The sequence below is a fragment of the Hyla sarda genome, chromosome 3 (assembly GCF_029499605.1).
Source record: "Hyla sarda isolate aHylSar1 chromosome 3, aHylSar1.hap1, whole genome shotgun sequence".
Taxonomy (NCBI): Eukaryota; Metazoa; Chordata; class Amphibia; order Anura; family Hylidae; genus Hyla; species Hyla sarda.
The window spans coordinates 88,424,754-88,432,106 of NC_079191.1; the positions used below are offsets into that span (position 1 = coordinate 88,424,754).

Consider the following 7,353-nt stretch of genomic DNA (forward strand, 5'->3'; position numbering starts at 1 on the left):
CCTCTGTGCGAGCTGTATCTGCGGCCTACACACGGAGGAGACGTGACCTCCGCCCCCCCCCCCCCCCATGCAACATGCAGTGCAGGCGCCGATGACGTCACTCATCGGTGCCTGCACTGTGAAGGAGAGAAGACATGGGACCTGCTGCTGAGGAGATCGCTGCGTGGGATATCAGGTGAGCATAATTTTTTCTTAACCATCGTAGGGGAAAGGGTGGGGGTTTAATTGCTGCCTATATGGGCAAAGGGTTAGGGGGCTTAACGATATGGGGAAAGGGGTGGGGATTTTAACTGCTGCCTATACCCATCTGGAAATGGGGGGTCTTAACTGCTGCTTATACTTATGGGGAAAGGGGGGGGGGGCGAATTAACTTCTGCCAATACCTATGGGGAAAGAGGGGTTAACTGCTACCTATACCTATGTGGAAAGCGGGGGGGGGGGGGTTAACTGCTGCCTATACCTATGGGGAAAGGGGGGGGAGGTGTTAACTGCCACCTATACCTATGGGGAAAGGGGGGGTTGACTTCTGCCTATATCTATGGGGAAAGGGGGGGGTGTTAACTGATGCCTATATCTATGGGAAAGGGGGGGCTAACTGCTGTCTATTCCTATGGGGAAAGGGAGGTTAACTGCTGCCTATACCTATGAGGAAAGGGGGGGGGGTTAACTGCTGCCTATACCTATGGGGAAAGGGGGATGGGTCTACTCTGTTCCTATACCTACAGGGGGGGAGGGTTAACTCTGCTGCCTAAACCTATGGGGAAGGGGGGTTAACTCTACCGCCTATGCCTACAGGGAAGGGGGGTTAACTCTGCTGCCTATACCTACAAGGAAGAGGGGGGGGGGTAATTCTGCTGTCTATACCAACAGGGAAGGGGGGGGCTACCTAACTTTATATGTATGCCTAAATACTTAAATACATACCGGGCTATCTAACTACCTACATACCTGGCTACCTAACTATGTACATGTCTGGCCTTCATACATGGCTGCCTAACTACCTTGCTAGCCCCCTACCTACCTACCTGGCTAGTCACCTACCTACATATCTGGATTCCTGATCCGCCTACCTAGTTACTTATTTACCTGGCTACCTATCTACCTGAAGGGGATTATTACAGTTTGTGGGCCTATAGATGGGTGGACACTGAAAAAATGTAGAGTCTGACATGTTTGCCCTGCAGATGGTAAGAGATTGACATGGTGGTCTGATCCAGACCGAGAAGAAAAGGAAAGAGGACGCTGCAGATCAGTGGTATATATTTACTCCTTGTATACCAGTATTATTGGTCATGGAAATTTGCCTACGTTAAAGTGTTTCTTACATAAATACATTTTAGTTTATTATGTGGGAGATTTGGGTGGAAAAGGGACGTGGTAGAAGACTGAGGAGGCAGTGGGCCCTTCCTTTTTTTGGTCTGGGGGCCCCAAGTGTTGTCAGTCCACCCCTGACTCCATATGTGGACACAAAGCAATGTGGGGGTGCAGGGACGTGCACACATAGGAGTGAAAGGGGGCTGGAGCCCCTGCCCTTTTCCTCACCTGCCCCTCTAGTGCCCTCACAAAAAGAGCTGCAGGGTGACAGGTGAAGTAAAAAGGATCCATTGCTGGGGAGATTTGTATGTGGTTTAATGGAGGGTGCTCTGCCCTCCCTGCAGCAAGGGGCGCCACTCACCCTGTCATTATCTGCCATTTCTCTGCTTCTCTCCACACGGAGGAGACAGGAGCAGCGGAGGCAGAGAGAAGCCCCGCCCACTGCATGTCCAGACACAAAATTCAGTCTATGCAGCCCTTACTGTAAGTGACTGTAAATATATGTGAGTGATTGTGTCTAAGTGTGTGTGTGTATATGTGAGTGATTGTATGTCAGTGTGTGTGTATATATATATATTTGTGTGTATGTGTTTGTGTGTATCTCTATGTATGTGCCTGTGCAGAGAGGGATGGCTGGGGCCTTAGTGTAACTGACTGTGTATATATGTGAGGGACTGTATGTCAGTGTGAGGTGCATATATATGTGTGTTTGTGTGTGTGTCTATCTCTATGTATGTGCCTATATATGTGAGCAAGTGAATCTATGTATATGTGTATGTATGTATGTGTGTGTATTTGTGTGTGTGTATGTGTATATATATATATATATAAATATATATATATATGTGAGCAAGTGAATCTATGTATATGTGTATATATATATGAGCAAGTGAATCTATGTATATGTATGTATGTATACAGTGGCGTTGCTAGGGTTGGTGTCACCCGGTGCGGTAGAAAATGGTGTCACCCCCATACCTCCCTCCTCCCCCCAGTAAGTTTTTAGCCTGTTGTGACAGACACCACTGTTGTAGTGCATTGTGAGAAATTCCAGTATAATAATCAGATATACCAGTTGCCACAGAATGGGAAAGGGTTAAAGAAGTTTTCATCAGTTAAATATACTGCTCCCAGGATTACTTAAAGGGGTACTCCACTGGAAAACATTTACTTTTATATCAACTGGTGCCAGAAAGTTAAACAGATTTTTAAATTACTTCTATTTAAAATCTTAATACTTACAGTACTTATAAGCTGGTGTATGCTCCACAGGAAGTTGTATAGTTATTTCCAGTCTGACCACAGTGCTATTTGCTGACACCTCTGTCCATGTCAGGAACTGTCCAGAGCAGGAGAGGTTTGCTATGGGGATTTGCTCCTACTATGGACAGTTCTTGACATGGACAGAGGTGTCAGCACAGAGCACTGTGGTCAGACAGAAAATAAATTAAAAAAGAAAATAACTTCCTGTGAATCGCTTATACAGCAGCTAATAAGTACTGGAAGGATTAAGATTTTTAAATAGAAGTGATTTACAAATCTGTTTAACTTTGTAGCACCAGTTGATTAAAAAAAATGTTTTCCAGTAGAGTACCCCTTTGAGCAGTGGTGAGGTTATGCTGGGAGTTGTAGTTTCACTGACCTAACTGTAGAACTGACAAGGGACTACAGGTCTGATAGGACATAGAGAGGAGAATGAACAATGATATCAGTGACTACAGGTGACGTCTTCTCTATAGTCTTCCCTTATCTAATTCAGATGGTAGCCTGGTCCAGCTAAAACTTCTGTCTGTAGAATGTGACGCCCAGACGTCTCCTCACTATGTCAGCGCATTCTCATCCTCTATATGAAAACAATTATTATTATAAACCTGCCAGACACTGTATCCTCTAAATATAATACTACTATACACTATACTCTTTGATTATAAACCTTCCATACACCATACCCACTGAATATAATACTACCACACACTGTACATTCTGAATATAATGCCAATAGATACTGTACACTCTGAATATAAATCTGCCACATACTGTACCCCTGAATATAATACAGCCACACACTGTACCCACTGAATATAATACTACCACATACTGTACCCTCTGAATGTAATACCAACACATACTGTACACTCTGAATATAATACTACCACCCCCTGCGCCCTCTGAATATAATACTTAGAGATGAGCGAACTACAGTAAATTCAACTCGTCACAAACTTCTCGGCTCGGCAGTTGATGCAGTTCCTGCATAAATTAGTTCAGCTTTCAGGTGCTACGGTGGGCTGGAAAAGGTGGATACAGTCCTAGGAGACTCTTTCCTAGGACTGTATCCACCTTTTCCTGCCCACTGGAGCACCTGAAGGCTGAACTAATTTACGCAGGATAGGCCATCAACTGCCGAGCCGAGAAGTTTGTGACGAATCGAATTTACTGTAAGTTCGCTCATCTCTAATAATACTACTACAAACTGCGCCCTCTGAATATAATACTACCACAAACTGTGCCCTCTGAATATAATACTACCACCCACTGCGCCCTCTGAATCAAATACTACCACAAACTGCGGCCTCTGAATATAACGTTGCCATACAGTGCATACCACAACCGCAGTAACACCCCTCAACATCCGTTAGCTGATGCTATTACCACGGGAGGGGGGTATTGGTGGTGTTGCTAGTGGATGATGGGGTGCTACTACTGGGGGGGTGTTGTCTTTTATCAATTTTGTGCAGAAATTTAGGATAGAGGTTAACCATATTGCGGTGGGAATTGCTAAATTAAAAATAAATAACAGAAATACAATTTGCCCCCGAGATTCCAAAGCACAGAATCCACTTCAGATCAACAGCTGAAGCATCGTAGGGGGACCCATTCTAATGGAGACAATGTCCTCCACCCGTTTCCAGAACATTGAGGGGCCACTCAAAGAAATGGGCAGTCGAGCTTGAGCCACAGACGGTTGTCTCCATTCTGTATTTCTGTTTTATAATCAACATAATGTATTTTTCATAGTTTTAAATGGCAATAATGAGTTATAGTATGTGATTTATTACATTAACTTATAGATTTTTCTTTACAGTACAGTTATGTCTTAAATCTGCGGTCTGTCTATTGAAAAAGGGATTACTACAAATAAAAAACAGATATTAGAAATCATAAATGTTCCCAATCTCTGTACCTGAGACATGGTTGTGTTATATAAGAAGCTGTCTATAGACGATATACTTATTAAAAACACATATATCTTCATGTATAAGGTAGAGACTAAGACATCTCTGCAGGTCTAGATGTTGTATCTAGCCTGATTGTTATCAGTAATTAATATAAATATTAATTACCTGTCTCTTTGTTCCTTTCCTGCAGCTGACGGGGGTATAGGTCCCTTTCCCCCTCTCACCGGGCATCAATCACCTATAAAAAGACACAGGTATGATAACATGTCCCTTATACATGCTACAGACGCTAATATATCTTACACTCTAGGGCCAGAACTACTTGTCTCAGGGATTATAAAACCGCATTAGAAAAAAGAACAAAAGAAAAGATGGAACCCATTGAGATATAGATGATAGGGATTTTTATTTCTATTGCAGTGCAGTGTATTATCCCTCCCAGGATGATGTTGACAGAGACTATTGTTAGGTTTTTGGGGGTTTTGTGTTTGTAATGTTTGGGGTATGTTATTTTTTGTTTCTTTATTCATAAATTTTAAGGGTAATATATGTTTTTTTTATTTTTGGGGGAAGGGGGCAGGAGCAAAATATTTTATAAATTATTTTACTTTTTTTGTTTTTTAATCAAAAACTGTTATTTTTGTTGTTATTATTATTCATCAATTTCATCAATATTTTATATATTTTTATTTGGCAAAATATTTCTTGGAATGTCTGTTATCAATTTTGTGCAGAAATTTAGGATAGAGGTTAACCATGTTGCGGTGGGAATTGCTAAACTAAAAATTAATAACAGAAATACAGTTTGCCCCCGAGGTTCCAAAGCACAGAATGCACTTCAGATCAACAGCCGAAGCATCGTAGGGGGACCCATTCTAATGGAGACAATGTCCTCCACCCGTTTCCACAACATTGAGGGGCCACTCAAAGAAAGGGGCAGTCGAGCTTGAGCCACAGACGGTTGTTTCCATTCTGTATTTCTGTTTTATAATCAACATAATGTATTTTTCATAGTTTTAAATGGCAATAATCAGTTATAGTATGTGATTTATTACATTAACTTATAGATTTTTCTTTACAGTACAGTTATGTCTTAAATCTGCGGTCAGTCTATTGAAAAAGGGATTACTACAAATAAAAAACAGATATTAGAAATCATAAATGTTCCCAATCACTGTACCTGAGACACAGTTGTGTTATATAAGAAGCTGTCTATAGACGATATACTTATTAAAAACACATATATCTTCATGTATAAGGTAGAGACTATGACATCTCTGCAGGTCTAGATGTTATATCTAGCCTGATTGTTATCAGTAATTAATATAAATATTAATTACCTGTCTCTTTGTTCCTTTCCTGCAGCTGACGGGGGTATAGGTCCCTTTCACCCTCTCATCGGGCATTAATCACCTATAAAAAGACACAGGTATGATAACATGTCCCTTATACATGCTACAGACGCTAATATATAACACTCTAGGGCCAGAACTACTTGTCTCAGGGATTATAAAACCGCATTAGAAAAAAGAACAAAAGAAAAGATGGAACCCATTGAGATATAGATGATAGGGATTTTTATTTCTATTGTAGTGCAGTGTATTATCCCTCCCAGTATGATGTTGACAGACACTATAGTTAGGTTTTTGGGGGGTTTGTGTTTGCAATGTTTGGGGTATGTGTTATTTTTTGTTTCTTTATTTATAAATTTTAAGGGTAATATATGTTTTTTTATTTTTGGGGAAGGGGGCAGGAGCAAAATATTTGATAAATTATTATTGTTTATTTGTTTTTTTATCAAAAACTGTTATTTTTGTTGTTATTATTATTCATCAACTTCATCAATATTTTATATATTTTTATTTGGCAAAATAATTCTTGGAATGTCTTTTATCAATTTTGTGCAGAAATTTAGGATAGAGGTTAACCATGTTGCGGTGGGAATTGCTAAACTAAAAATTAATAACAGAAATAAAGTTTGCCCCCGAGGTTCCAAAGCACAGAATGCACTTCAGATCAACAGCCGAAGCATCTTAGGGGGACCCATTCTAATGGAGACAATGTCCTCCACCCGTTTCCAGAACATTGAGGGGCCACTCAAAGAAATGGGCAGTCGAGCTTGAGCCACAGACGGTTGTCTCCATTCTGTATTTCTGTTTTATAATCAACATAATGTATTTTTCATAGTTTTAAATGGCAATAATCAGTTATAGTATGTGATTTATTACATTAACTTATAGATTTTTCTTTACAGTACAGCTTTGTCTAAAAACTGCGGTCAGTCTATTGAAAAAGGGATTACTACAAATAAAAAACAGATATTAGAAATCATAAATGTTCCTAATCTCTGTACCTGAGACATGGTTGTGTTATATAAGAAGCTGTCTATAGACGATATAATTATTAAAAACACATATATCTTCATGTATAAGGTAGAGACTATGACATCTTTGCAGGTTTAGATGTTGTATCTAGCCTGATTGTTATCAGTAATTAATATAAATATTAATTACCTGTCTCTTTGTTCCTTTCCTGCAGCTGACGGGGGTATAGGTCCCTTTCACCCTTTCACCGGGCATCAATCACCTATAAAAAGACACAGGTATGATAACATGTCCCTTATACATGCTACAGACGCTAATATATCTAACACTCTAGGGCCAGAACTACTTGTCTCAGGGATTATAAAACCGCATTAGAAAAAAGAACAAAAGAAAAGATGGAACCCATTGAGATATAGATGATAGGGATTTTTATTTCTATTGTAGTGCAGTGTATTATCCCTCCCAGGATGATGTTGACACACACTATTGTTAGGTTTTTGGGGGTTTTGTGTTTGCAATGTTTGGGGTATGTGTTA

The 7,353-nt window shown here is 40.2% G+C and overlaps 1 long non-coding RNA gene across 1 annotated transcript; it reads right to left on the minus strand.

Moving 5' to 3' along the window:
- Positions 1-2,981: 2,981 nt before the first annotated feature.
- LOC130361494 (uncharacterized) lies at positions 2,982-5,908 on the minus strand. Its single transcript, XR_008891024.1, has 3 exons — positions 5,834-5,908; positions 4,659-4,731; positions 2,982-3,157 (listed from the first exon to the last, which is right to left on the minus strand). It is a non-coding gene; the product is annotated as an uncharacterized LOC130361494 (long non-coding RNA).
- Positions 5,909-7,353: the final 1,445 nt, after the last annotated feature.